The sequence below is a fragment of the Coenobita brevimanus genome, chromosome 94 (genome assembly GCF_032717465.1).
Source record: "Coenobita brevimanus isolate Jiangsu-jjx chromosome 94, ASM3271746v2, whole genome shotgun sequence".
NCBI classification, from domain to species: domain Eukaryota; kingdom Metazoa; phylum Arthropoda; class Malacostraca; order Decapoda; family Coenobitidae; genus Coenobita; species Coenobita brevimanus.
In genome coordinates, this window is record NC_137047.1 from 24,252,824 (window position 1) to 24,267,838 (window position 15,015).

The window sequence follows — 15,015 nt, forward strand, 5'->3', positions numbered from 1 at the left end:
CCTTGCCTTTCGCTAAATACTTTTCACACACTTGACTCACAGCAAACACCTGATCCACGCATACCCTCCCTCTCCTAAAGCCACACTGCTCATCACCAATCACTCCCTCTGTACCCTCTCTAACTCTCATAATTAACACTCTACTATACACCTTACCTACAACACTCAACAGACTTATACCCCTAAAGCTAGTACATTCATACTTATCACCCTTGCCTTTATACAACGGGACCACACAAGCACTTGCCCAGTCAATTGGCACCATACCTTTCACAAAGCACACATTCAACAATCTTACTAACCAGTCAACAATAGTCATTCCGCCACCCTTCAGGCATTCCACAGCACACCCATCCATACCTGCAGCTTTCCCTGTTTTCATCTCCTTTACTGCCTTCTCCACTTCCTCCTTCGTGATCAAAGAATCATTCAACTCTCCCAACACATTTATTCCTTGCACCCTTCCATCCGCCACAATCTCAGCCACCCTTTCCTCCTCTACATTTAACAATCTTTCAAAATACTCTGCCCACCTCTTCCTTACTGCATCCATCTCAATTAACATTCTTCCATCCTCTGCTTTTACTCGTTCTTCCTTCCCAGACTCTCCCTTTCGCACCCTTTTCACCTCCTTCCAAAACATTTTCTTATTCTGTTGAAAATTCTCTGTCAGCCACCTACCCCACCTCTCATCTGCTGCCACTTTAGCATCACGCACAGCCCTTCTCGCCCTATTCCTCTTTCCTTATACCTTTCATATGACATCTCATCCTTCCTCTGCAGCCACACTTCATATGCACGTCTCTTCTCAGCCACAGCCATACTTACTTCCTCGCACCACCATTCACTTCCCTTTCTTACACCACCACCCACACATCTCACACCACACACCTCTTCTGCATGCCCCACCACAGCACTCTTAAACAACTGCCATTCCTCCTCCACACTGCCATTTTCCCGATCTTTCACTGCGTTCCACTCATCTTTCAATTTCTCCTGATACTCTATCTTTTTCTCTCTTTTAGTCGTACACAAAATACAAAAACATGTTGTACAACAAAGAGTGGAACCACAAACGAAAAACCTGGTGAGCGAGGTGGAATTATCAGTTCACACCTGCGTACACTCTCGGTCAGACAGCAATACGTAGTACAGCACAATACAAATACCGTTGAGTCAGAGCTCAGATAGTTCAGTCGGTAGAGCATAGACTTTTAAATCTGAAGGTCCACAGTTCAAGTCCACATTCGGGCGAGCTTTTGATATTAACTTTAGATAAGATAGCACTGTGGTCTCTTTGGTTTAATGAGGAAGATACCTAAGGATAGGGGAGTTGGCTTCGCTTCTGTACTCGATCTCCAACGCTTGACCACTGACAAGAGGAAGAAGAACGAAAAAACTACAGAGCCCCCTCCCTTACCCAAGTAAAAAAAAGTTAAGAAATGCTAGTGAAAGGGCAGAAAAATGTGGAACCTGGAAACTTTCGTTCCCATGAGTTCATGGGAGTAGTTTTACGTAAGCCTTTAAAGCAAGTACTGGATCTGCTATTCAAACTGCCAAGAGTTGTGAATGCAGCGAGATAATCAGGACACCAAGCAAGGACAGGAGTCATTATCCAGCTGAGACTACGTCTAACATTGCTCGACCTGGGAGTTTTGAGGGAAAATGAGGACATCCGTCCCAGAACCAGGATGCAAATCATTTGGATACCACTAGGCCAACTGTAGGCTACCACTCAGGAAGGCTGTTGTGTCTTAGGGGTACACAAAACCAGGTACACACCATCATACAGAATGAAAGACAAACCACTGGAAAACTTCCCAACTACGACGATAAGCACAGTATCTGGCATCACGGATGCCTTGAGATTATGAGGAGGATTCAACATAAGCTGGAAGAAGCAGTAGAGACGGCAGTACTTTAGTTAAAAATCTACAAAACAGAAGTACACAAGCACAACTAGAAAAGACAATGAGAGGTAGTCTGCCAGATAACCAGGACGGCTACGCTGTGAAAGAGGAATGGGGGAAGAAAAACACACACACACACACACACACACACACACACACACACACACACACACACACACACACACACACACACACGAAACAAATAAACATCAAACCAAAAAAAGGACAAAATGAGGATAATGATTACAAGAACCTGACCAACAGAGCAGCTTGGGTGATTTCTCATATTTCTTCTAAGTTTTGGGGTTTATAAAAAGCAGTTGGGACTGACACAGGACCACAACTATCATAATAGTGAGTGCAAAACGGGCAGCGTCTTGGGAATTAGAATGAAGAACATACAAGAGCAACAAACGACTAATCCCGAGAACCAAGAGCGAAAAGAGAATTCTAATTTAGAAACTACAGTAACCACAAAATAGTCCTAATTCAGAAGAGAAACAACAGTACATAATGAAGAGTCTGAAACGTCATGAAGTACCGGGTAGGCCATGCATACGACGCTGACGACAGTGATGCTATAGGTTTAAGTCGATACAATCAAGAACTAAAACGCGGCATGAAGGAGAGGTGATATGAAACTGAGGATAATCAACAAAGAAGTAGGTGGAGAACTAAAGAAACACCTATGAAGATGTACTCATATTTTGAACGAAGTGTCACTCCTAACAGAACTGGGGATAAATAAATAAATGCTTATAAAATGCATCAGATACTTATCTGACCAACTGTGGATTAGCCATAGGCTTATAACCCAAGCAATATCAGAGCAATCGGTCATAATATGGTTACAGGATCCCAGATACCAAATTTGTTTATCATTTGTAATATTATGATTAATGTGCCTTCCTCGCTGTATAGTCAGCGTTCTGCCTCGAACAATAGGCAGTAGCAACGAACCTTTTTTTTTCATTCTGATGTCTAGCCAAAGGGATGGGAGGTAAAGGCTACAGAACCTCCCCTCCTCAAATTTTGAATTCGTACTGCTGATTTTCCTAAGGGGCCGTTGTGCAGTCGTTAAATACCGTACGTCAATTTTAACTATATCTGGCCAATTCACGTAAGTTTACAGGATATTTTCTGCAATTTTAATGTTTTAAACTGATGTTAATGTAAACAGTTTCTGCCATATCACACTGTTAAATATGAAAAGCACGGACACACATATAATTCAATTTCTTCACACTGCAGCTTTATTAGTGCATAACACAAACTTCTCGAGAAAATCGTACGAACATATACATGTAACTCTTAAGAATATATGAGATACAATATAATACGGAGGAAGGTCTAACTATCTCTAGACTTTCATATGGAGTAGAACTGCAAGCTCAAACCTATGATATTAAAGGCGGAATTACCACTGGACACCTGCGTACACACAAGGTCAGACTACAGTAGGTATTGTTTATAATAACTCAGTGCCAGGATAGCTCACTCGGTAGGGCATCAGGCTTTTAACTTAAAGGTCCAGGGTTCAAGTTCCTGTTCTGGCGAGCTTTTGATGTTAATTTCTGATCAGCATGGACGGCACTGTAGATTCAAGAGTTGTGCACCCCATGGAGGTATGATGGGTATGATTGCTCCATGGTACACGTACTGTACAGCCATGTGTGCTGCCTCTGCTGCTGTACTCGGCCTGCCCCATTCTTCTTAGTGTTGGTGCTATCCCTCCCTGCTTTGGCACTGCACCTCCCTCCATCCTTCTCTCCCTCAAAGCAGCCCTTCCATCCCTCCCTTCTTTCATCAGCGTTGCCCCTCCCTCCCTTCCTCGGTGCTGCCCCTCCCTCCCTCAGCTCAGCCCTTCCCATCCTCCCCCAGCGCTGCCCTTCGCTCAGCGCTGGCCCCTCCTTCCTCCCTCCCTCAGCCCTGCCCGCCCATCCCTCACTACCACCCTTCCTCTCTCCATCAGTCCTGTCCCTATCTCCCTCCCTCCCTCCCTCCCTCCCTCCCATCCTTCCTTTCTCCCTCAGTGCTGCTCCTCCTCCCTCCCCATTTCCATTAGTGTTGCCCTTCCGTCCGTCTGTCTGTCTGTCTGTCTGTCTGTCTCTCTCTCTCTCTCTCTCTCTCTCTCTCTCTCTCTCTCTCTCCCTCCCTCCCTCTTAATCATAGATTTAGTAGGAAGAGAAACAGGATGTTGTGCAGTAAGAAGGGCCAGTGGGGTTAAACAAAAATTCAAAGTTAGAGTATACGCGTTGGGGGAGGGTTAACTGTTTTTTTGTGTGTGTGTGTGTGTGTGATGGCAATCGGATTATTTCTATGGCACTTAATTATATATCCCTAGTGTGTGTGTGTGTGTGTGTGTGTGTGTGTGTGTGTGTGTGTGTGTGTGTGTGTGTGTGTGTGTGTGTGTGTGTGTGTGTGTGTGTGTGTGTGTGTGTGTACAGTAAATGGTGCCTGTGTTGTTATATGTAGCTAAAGCTAAGCTAAATATTGTTGACTGGTCCGTATATCCGTGTATTTGTGGAGTGCTTTAAGTGCTTTGAGGCTTCGGGGGAACCAGATGAGAAATTCGTGTTTTCATCTTGCTTCCTTCCTCGATCCCTTAGTGTAGAGTCTCCCTCTACCCCCTCCCTCGTTCCCTCAGTGCTGTGCCCCTCTCTCTCTCTCTCTCTCTCTCTCTCTCTCTCTCTCTCGGTGCTATATCCCGATCCTTCCTTCAGTGCTGCACCCCCCTCCCCTCTTTCATTGCTGCCTCCCTCCTTCTGTCCCTCCTTCCCACAATGTCGCTCTCTTCCCTCCATCCCTTTTTCCTTGCTGCACCCCTTCCCCTTTTCTCTCTCTTCCTCCTTCCTCCTTCCTTGCTGCATCTCCCCTTTCCTTTCTCTCTCCTTCTTCCAATGCTGTCCCCTCCCTCCCTTTTTCTTCCTCCACTCCTTGCCTATTTTTCTTTCCCCTCAATATTAGTTTTCCTCCCAGTTTCTTAAGCGTTTATTCCTCTTCCTTAAGTAGTATTATTCCTCTTCTCTCATACTGCTTCATCTATTCTTAAGAGAAGAAAACACTTATGGATCAGTGTATACTGTTTCCTGTCCTCCTGCCATATTCCCATCTCTTCTACAAAACTTCCTCTGTTAACGTTTCTAGGTTAACTTATTCATAAAACAAGCAAAATGACTTGCATTCATTTTTTTATAACATGCGCTGTCGAACAGAACTTCACACCCATACCTCACCTACTAGAAATGATTTTTTAATTTTTCCAAGCACGATATGACGGGAACAAGTCCTTTAATGAGACTGAAATTCCTGAACAAACTTAAATCAGCTCACTCATGACTTTACAGATGTGGTTTTGCAGGATGACCAATGAGTTCCGATCTTTCTCGTACCCTAGTTCTTCTTGCAAAGAATAAACCTGATGTACAAGAGACATGGGAGGATTCTGCATTCTCTCTTTCTTGTCCTTCCTGAAAAATGCAAATAACAGTTTTTACTGAGTACGTTGTTGTGTCAGAGAAGAAAATGAAAGTTAGCTTCCTTTCTTCTGTTTAGCCCGTTTGTGTCTATAATCATGTCGGTCAGCAAAAGCAAGCTATCATTCCTTCTTCTGTTCTTGATATTTGGTTGTTGTTCTGAATTTCATAGGAAACTCTGTGTATTTTAAATGCAGCAACTCGATGGGAAATTGTTTAGGAATGATAGTTTCTACTCAATCACATGGGTGGCGAATGAAGGCGTATATATATATATATATATATATATATATATATATATATATATATATATATATATATATATATACATATATATATATATACATACATATATATATATATATATATATACATATATATATATACATATATATATATATATATATATATATATATATATATATATATATATATATATATATATATATATATATATATTCAGTGCCCTGGCTTTAACAGTGTGGGAAATGAAATTAATGAGAAATAAGGCAGAAAAGCGTACAGTAATTTACAGGTATTTCTCTGGAGCAAATGAGATACAAAGTGAAATCGTAAGTCAAAACCTGGTGTGTAACGCAAGAATTACCGCTTGACACGTGCGTACGGTACACACCTGGTCAGATTACAGTACGTATGATTACCGCAAAGCCAGAGCCCGGATAGCTCAGTCGGTAGAGCATTAGGCTTTTAACCTAAGGGTTCAGGGTTCAAGTCCCTGTTCGGGCGAGCTTTTGATGTTAACTTTAGATCTGCCTAGACGGCATGTTATCCCTCATGGTTTATAAGTTACCTATGGTCAGTGGTGCTGCCTCTGATGTTCACCCCCTGCCTTAATGCCACACTCACTTTCCTCTCTCTTTCATTGCTGCCTCGCATTCCCTCGTTCCACTGAGAGCATTTGGCTAAGTGATAGAGAACGTCGCAGAGTCAGAGTTACAAAGCTCATTATACTTGGAAGGAAAAAAAAAAAAAAAATCGCTGGAGGGCAAAGTATACATTTTGCATGATTTTGGCCAAAACGTGAAGTCCGTGGGATTCAGAGTAAAGTTTGTCACACTCATCCTCTTACAATACGGTCCTGGACTACCCATGAAATCACACGCATGTTGGGAACCGGTGCTTGGCTATTTATTCCTTACATTGAAACTGAGGGCCAATAGTCATTCCCCTAAGTGATATTACAGGTATGCGAACATAAATATTCCATTTCTTGCTCTCTGATCCTTATCGGCCACATCCAGGTACAACGACTAAACCTACTAGAACACCAAGGGTACATTAAAGGTTGTTCTTACCCTACATGGTAAACAGCTTCACTGTGAACTAGAAACCATTTGCTTTGTCACTCAGTGTGGAGCCATACGACGGTAGCACTGTATGAAATGAACGGATGACTTGCGCCCCTACCTACATTTTGAAATTCACCACCATGTTGTGCATAGTATCTGAGTAAATGTACGTAAACTAAATGTGTGTGTGTGTGTGTGTGTGTGTGTGTGTGTGTGTGTGTGTGTGTGTGTGTGTGTGTGTGTGTGTGTGTGTGTGTGTGTGTGTGTGTGTGTGTGTGTGTGTGTGTGTGTCTCCTCATGCTTTCATGCCTACAAGAATGACTTATGATAATCTTTGCATGCTGTGAGTGTTTTCATTTCTTGTAAAATTAAACCGCAGTATCCGCATCACCTTTCGATCTACGGTGCTAATATTCCACAGACCTCATTGTTTGAGGGGATGAAATCTAAGTGGAACAGACTACGAAAAAGCGGCTGTGACTGGAGGACCCTAATGGAGATAAAAATACAGGCAGTATATAGGTTAACCGCTGGACCATGATGACGTCTTTCTTCATTATATTGTTACGATCTCCAGCCTATTTTCTTCAGCTCATAAGGGTTTTCTCGAACTGAAGAGGTTAGGTATAGCGTACTCTAACCCATAAGTACTAGAAACCATTGTTAAGTTGAATACAATTGTCTGTTCATTAGCCAGAAAAATAAATGAATTGAATAGTTTAAAGGAGACTTGGAAAAAGAAGTGAAAGATGAAAGCAATGAGGAGACGGTAATAAAAAAAAAAACGATTAAATGGGTCATCAAGATGAATGTCGAGACAATTCTAATACCGCGTTCTAGATGATGCATAACTATGATTTGGCTGAGTAAGTCCTGAGAGCGTTAACATCAACACCAGTGGTGGCACTGACGACGAGCCTACACGTGGTGGCGCTGTATATCCTAAGTGGAGGGACGCACCCGTGTCGTTCATCTCAGAGCCAAACATCCTCCTATTTCCCTGCACCTCGCCTTGGGATGGACCTTGGCTCGACCCTGGTGAGGCGCTCCTTACCACAAGGGGGCACTGGTTCCTTATGCCGTGTATGCACTGTGCTGTACATGTGTTTGTAGGGCGGCACCACAGACGCAGTTGCTTACCTGTTGTCAGTGGGTTTGTTCGGCCAAACAGACTGGGGTTAAGCAAAACCAATTCTCTTGTGGTCGTGGCAGTTCTTGCGATCTGTTCCAGCTAACGTCAAACGGTTTTATGCAGTTGAGATTGAGCCAATATTAAAAAACGGTCGTCGTGATATTATGTTGCTGTTGTGGCCCCAAGCTCATCTGAAACGTGAACACAGTGGATTACAGGTTTAAGATGCTCTTCTCATGCAGTCCACCTTCCTTCTTTCGAGAGACAGGGAAGCAGTTGAGGGACGTTTATGTAACCAGGCATCTGAGCCACCCGGTTAATCGACGCAACTACATGAAGTCGTCCCTCTCCAGCACCAGATGTTATGGTAACCTAAAGAAAGACTGAAAATGTGCTTTGTTAAAAGAAATCGTCTAGATGTTATTTTAAAGAAAGTCTGAAAAAATGTGGTGGGTAAAAAACAGCGCCACTAAGTACTTTATCTTATACCCAATAGGCTACCCCAACGACCAGATAACGATATCTGTGTTGCCTTATCTTCCGGCAACAAGATAAAACAGAAGATAATTTTTTTTTTTTTTTTTACCTGGGTTATCGGAGTATGGATAGGTAAGGTTAATTCGAGACGTCACCCATCCAGTCAACGCTCCTTGATATAAATAAGCCCAAATGATGTCCCTATTTTTGCTCTTATTGTTGTTCCTAAACATGAGTTGTCTATATCGGCTCAGTATTATGAGGTTGCTTAAAGACTTAACCCGAGTAAACACATGCCAAAACTAGGAAGCACACAGAGAGCGCATTTCTCCGCCAAGACAAATAAAATTTGAATTACTGATGTAACCCCTCCTTCCTACCAGACGAAATTTTTTACGGTGTCACAAAATCAATTAATTCTACGGCTTTAGTCTGCTCTGTTACACTGCATCAGGGAGCGCATAAGTCCGTCAGCACCAAGACAATTTATTATTCATTCCTCCATTCTGATCCGGATCCACTTTAAAATCTAATCAGCCCATTGCGCACCTGTTCACTAGATTTCGTTGAAATCCAATCACAACTTTGTGAGACAGCTTGTACACGAGCAGACAAACAGACAGAAATGGGTGAAAACATAACCTCCGTCCAACTTTGTTGGCGGAACTAATAAAATTTCTTTCGTAACAATAAGTTCAAATAAATGAGCATGTATAATTTTTTTACGTCATCCACTGAAACATTAGCTTAGAACAACTCATAACATCTTACTATTACATACGTACATGTTAATGAAACTATCATCAAGCGCTTTTATTCGAACTTCTTTATACCAAGTAAGGGAAGGGTTCATTAAGGTTATTTAATCCTCCAGTTCGCAAAAGTGTTCCCTAACCGGAATAAAATCATCAGGAGAATGCGAGACTGAAACGTGAAAAAGTCCTCGGACTGAAAGAGTTAATGTTATATATATAAAAAAAAAAAAACTGTAAGGGCCATTCGGAAAGATAAGATGAGATGAGGATAAAAAAAAAAAAAATGTGTTAATGAGAGGGAGAGGCGCGAAGGCTTAAAATGAGTGGTTTGATACAGAAGTTGAACAGACAGAAGAACTGCGCAGATACGTGGAAGCAAGGGAGGGAATGTTGCTTTGAGCGTGAATTGGGTGTAGTGGAGTGGGATGCAGAGGGAAATGTGGGTAGGGAATGAAGAAGACAGAAATGACATGGAAAGAGAAGACAAGAGTGAAAGGATATATAACACAACGAGAAACATGTACTGTATATGAGACAAATTAAGAGCGATAACAGAAAAGAGATGCTATATAATCTGCTGTTTGCTGAAAGTAATGGTAGCGTAGGAGAGAATGTGTCAAAGCAGCGGTTTTCAATTTTTTTTCTTTTTCCGGGAGGGTGGTTGAGGTCCCCTAACTTTGGTTCACATATTCACGCGACCCCCTTAGACTTGCCAGCATCTGAAATAGTATTCCAGAATTATTAATATTTTTGCTGCAGGTTCAAGTGGACGTTAACCCACTTGTATAAAGACTGCATTAACCCCTCTCCTGCAATTCACATTCTCCCTTTCAGAGGGATGGGGGGAAGTTGAGGGACGTGTACATTTTAATTGGAATTGATCTGCCTTGCAGTTTAAGACTTTCTGGCATACTTAATTTTCTCTCCAAACGACCAGATGAGATTAAAAAAAAAAAAACATGGCGATGATCAGGCGAAATACATGATGGAAAGACGAGTACAAAGAATAATGCGTTATGAAGGCTGAAACAAGCAAAGTATGAACACTGAATACAAATCAATACTTCATTGTCATAAACACACACACACACACACACACACACACACACACACACACACACACACACACATACACACGTAGATACACACACACACACACACACACACACACACACACACACACACACTTGTACTTTACAAAACTTTCAGTACTTTTCGTCATTACGCCCGCTTTGGATATTGCTTACGCTCCCCCCCCCCCGAGAGGCGCCACTAGGTTGAGAATAACTGTTAAAGAAAGGAAAAAATTACGGTGAGGGGAGGCGGAAGAAGAGCAACATGAAGATCTATAAACACTACACAGATGTGAAGTTGTAACGTTGTTATATTGTCGCATATCGAGGGAGCATAACTTACAGATCAACTTTGATGCACTGAGCACAAATATATATATCCCATTGGATCCCAGGGGTGCCGGGCGAGGCATGGAACTGGGTGGGTACCAAGCGCACCGCCCTCCGCCTATCGGCTCATAGTCGCGAAGCTCATAGGTCCCTACCCGGGGGTTCCCTACTTTACAAAGACTTGAAGAATCCCAGTTCTGTCCAATATTCCGGACACTGGGCTCCAATGGGATATATATATATATATATATATATATATATATATATATATATATATATATATATATATACATGAGAGAGAGAGAAACATACCTAAGGGAACAAATGAATCAACACACCTGTGACAGCGATCGGACAGGTGTTTTCCTACTACCTGTCCTACCTATTCAGAAGCCCGGATAGCTCAGTCGGTAGAGCATTAGGCTTTTAACCTAAGGGTCCAGGGTTCGAGTCCCTGTTCGGGCGAGGTTTATTTTGTTGATGATGATAAAGACTATGGCACTGGGTGGCGGTGGTGTGAGAATGATTGCCTCTGCCTGAGTTTCCAAGGAAATTACGGTTATTACAGAACAATCAACAAAAAAGAAAGAGGAGAAGAAGAGCCTACGGTAAGTTCAATGTAACAATAATTTCTGTATACCAGGTAATATTTCACTCTGATCATGTATATCTCCGTCGTAAAATTAGCCACAAATTTTGCATGAAAGACTTACGTATTTCGAGAGAACTAAACTCCACTTAAACACACACCAACAGCTACTTGAACAATACGTACGTACGTACACACACACACACACACACACACACACACACACACAAATATCTATATATATATATATATATATATATATATATATATATATATATATATAAGTGTCCCGAGTATTGGACAGAACTGGGATTTCTCAAGTCTTTATAGAGCAGAGAATCCCCGGGTAGGGACCTATGAGCTTCGCGACCATGAGCCGATAGGCGGAGGGCGGTACGCTTAGTACCCTCCCAGTGCGATGCCTCGCCCAGCACCCCTGGGATCCAGTGGGATATATATAATCTTATGGAATGAAGGCATCAAGGAGAAGAAGCCCGAAAATTGTTCCCTCCAACAGGCCAAATTCAAGATCCGTTAATTCTGGACACATTGCGCTTAAAATACTGGAGGCCATAGGCAGAGGGAAATACAGACTGAGGAGGACAGTCCCAGAGCTGATACTTTGCATACATAAACGCCTGAGAGTATCGGTTAACTCTTGCATGAGGAAGTTGGAGGCGAAAAGGTGTGGGAGTCTGCTGCTAGACAAATATAATGCAGTAGCAACTTAAGAGATAATCAAGATGTAAAGATGCAACAGTCAGAGAGAGAGAGAGAGAGAGAGAGAGATGGGCTAAAGGGAATCAGTAAGAGGAAGGAAGGAAATGAAACAAAAAGTCACTGATTCCACCTGTTTAGAAGACATGTGTGTTGGAGTCTCTGGACACGTGATACTGTAGTTGTATTCCACACAGGAACGAATAAAACCCCTGTATGTAGTCAACAGCAGTGAAAGGGTAAAGAAGTTCACCAAATTGGCTTAGCACACCCAATCTCTTGGAAGCAGATTTTGCAAGAGATGTAATGTGATCTTTCCACGACAGATCCCGAGGAAATGAAAACCCTAATCCCAAGAATTCTGAGAGATGATGAGGGATTGAGTTATATATTGCTGAATTTTAAAAGATACTCCTCCGGGAGATTATGGCGGGTCAAAGGACGTAGGAAGTGAGTTTTTGACAAATTTAACATAACAAGAATTGTTTTATCCCAGTCAAAAATATGTCCAGTAAAAAAATATGTGTCATAGCCTTACGAATGATGAAGTTACTGCTGTGATGGACGCTGTGTCTAGGGGATGGAAAGATGAAGAGTGGAGTCATCAGCGTATGAGTGGACAGGGTTAGATGTGCAGTGCAGTTTCGAAGACTGTTGATGAAAAGAAGGGAGTTGGTGACTGGACAGCACTCTAGGGAGCACCGGTACCAATAGCTCTAGAAGAACAATGACCGTCTACAACAGCAACTACAGAACGACCAGAAAGAAAGCTCGAGATGAAGGCACAGACAGAAGGATAGAAACATTATGACGGCAGTTTGAAAATTCAGAAATAGGAAGCTGAGGAAATCACACCAGTACCAACACACCTCACACATTGACCCGTGGCTTGGTCTATATATTATTTCATTAATCGATCAAGCTTTCGAACTTCTCGGCTAAACATCAGAAGCCCACTTATAAAAAAGAAAAAAAATTCTTTCAAATGCCAGTGAGATGCCATCCTTTAACCTGTTGTCAAATTGAAGGAAAATGTATCTGACTAGTCATAGTTCACAAGATTCAACTAAGTTCGTGTTGTTGACATATTTCCATGCCTCGCATATTCACAGTAACTCATATCAATCAACCTCCTCCCTGGACTTACACCATGTCCTGTTTCTCTTACTCTCATCCCTGACTTTTTCAATTTCCTCTATAAGTGACAAGCTTTGCAGGCTCTGTCTTACTTTCATCCCTAATTTTTTATTTAATTTCCTTTAGAAGTGACAAGCTTTGCAGGCTCTGTCTTTGGGTTCTTTCTTTACGGCATAAAAATTTCCTAGGTCTCACACTCGCACGTTAATATAGGGTAATAATATACACAGTCTTTGGGTCACTTAACCCTCCACTTCCATTACACATCTGCCTTTCTTATCTGTTATTGTATCAATGCACTTCAACTCTTTCACCACTTCCAGTTTCTCTCCACTCACCAACAAATTACACTGTGAATCATCCTCTCTCGTAACAAACAATTTATTTACTTTATTCATCATTAACTTTCAAACCTCGTCTCGCAAACATACAGTATATATACGAAACTCTGAAAAGTCTACGGACAGAGCATCGAGGGGAGATTGAAGTTTATTCGACATTTCACCAAGCAGACTCATTCTTGAAGAAACCTGCTAGACTAAGCATCGAATAAACTTGGGTTCCTTCTCTGTACTTAGTGTTTTCTCCATACTGTTAAATGCATGGTGAATATTCCACCAGTCAACTAAGCATCACCTGCATACACCATATTTCAAAGTTTCCACATCATCATTTATCACTAGCTTCACCTTGTGAGAACTTCTACCATTACCACTAATAATCTTCAGTCACCAAGGCCAAATGAAACCAGCCAGACGACGACATTACAGTTTCTGAGTCAGCAAGTTAGTGAAATTAAGGTGAGTCAGTACAAATGAATCAACAAATGTGGATTACTTGCACCCTCTCTCACCCACCAGTACTGTTACGTTACAGGTTACGTGTTCTCATTTCCCTCTTATACAACCAATTACTAAAAATATTTATTGGTCAGGTACAGGTTTAACAGATAATCTGTTGAGACACCAGACCGGCGGAGGTGGAGAGTTGGATGAGGGGACCGATAAGATTAGAGAGATTGGCGGGGAGAGAACAGTACTGTGGAAGGTATTATTTAGTTACGGAGTAGGATTTTGACCCTTTTAAACTCAGTGCTACTGTAGTCGTGGAGGGAGAATGTGAAGGACGGCAATACATAAACAAGGTTGGTGGTGGGGAGGGAAGGAGGGAAGCAGAATGAGAGTTTAGGAATGGGAAGGTTAAGTGGGAAGGTGTGAGTGTCCGTGGTAGGGACGGGGATGAAAAAGTAATGTGAAATAATAAAAGTGGCGCAATATAGCACTGCATAAAAGATGGGAGAAAGAAATGTGGAGAAATCCGTTATACATACATACATTTTACTGTACACACACACACACACACACACACACACACACACACACACACACATATATATATATATATATATATATATATATATATATATATATATATATATATATATATATATATATATATATATATATATATATGTGTGTGTGTGTGTGTGTGTGTGTTGGAGGTGAGAAGTAAGGGTAAGAAAAAGGGAGGAGAGGTATGAGTGTGAGGAAAGAGCAGGTGGGGGGAAGGAGACAAGGGAGTGAAATGAAAGTAAACAACAGGCTTAATGATCCTTTCGAAGCTGTTTGTTACAAAGAAGACTGACATGAGGGAGGGGTAGAAGTGGGTATGGAGGGAAATGAAGCGAAGAGAAAGGTGAAGATGCAGAGTGATAGAGAGGAAAGAATGGTACAGTGAAAAGGAGAGAAGGAATAAATGGCAGGAGTAAGGATGAGAAGAGAAGGAGAGATAGGTGTGGAGGCATAAAGAGGGAAGAGGGAGTGAGGAGAGGAAACGGGAGGTGTGAGATATAAAGAGGGAAGGAAGGGGAGGGTTGGAAGCAAAGGTGAGGAGAGGAGAGGTGTAGGAATAATAAGAGGGACGGGAGGAATGAGAATATTATGGAGATAAGAAGAGGGCATGGAGAGGTGAGAACAAGGGGTGCAGGCGGGAAGAGAGGAGGGTAATATGTGGTGGTGAAGAGAGAGAAGATAAGGGAAAATGTAAGGGGACTAGGAAGGTAAGAAGGTTTAGGATATATGCCTATCGACTGCACGGGGCCCTTAAAGC

At 42.0% G+C, this 15,015-nt stretch overlaps 3 non-coding genes across 3 annotated transcripts; all 3 read left to right on the top strand.

Moving 5' to 3' along the window:
- Window positions 1-3,393: 3,393 nt before the first annotated feature.
- TRNAK-UUU (transfer RNA lysine (anticodon UUU)) lies at window positions 3,394-3,466 on the top strand. The gene has a single exon. It is a non-coding gene; the product is annotated as a tRNA-Lys (tRNA).
- Window positions 3,467-6,060: 2,594 nt separating this feature from the next.
- On the top strand, window positions 6,061-6,133 carry TRNAK-UUU (transfer RNA lysine (anticodon UUU)). The gene has a single exon. It is a non-coding gene; the product is annotated as a tRNA-Lys (tRNA).
- Window positions 6,134-10,855: 4,722 nt separating this feature from the next.
- TRNAK-UUU (transfer RNA lysine (anticodon UUU)) lies at window positions 10,856-10,928 on the top strand. Its single transcript has one exon. It is a non-coding gene; the product is annotated as a tRNA-Lys (tRNA).
- The last annotated feature ends 4,087 nt before the right edge of the window (window positions 10,929-15,015 follow it).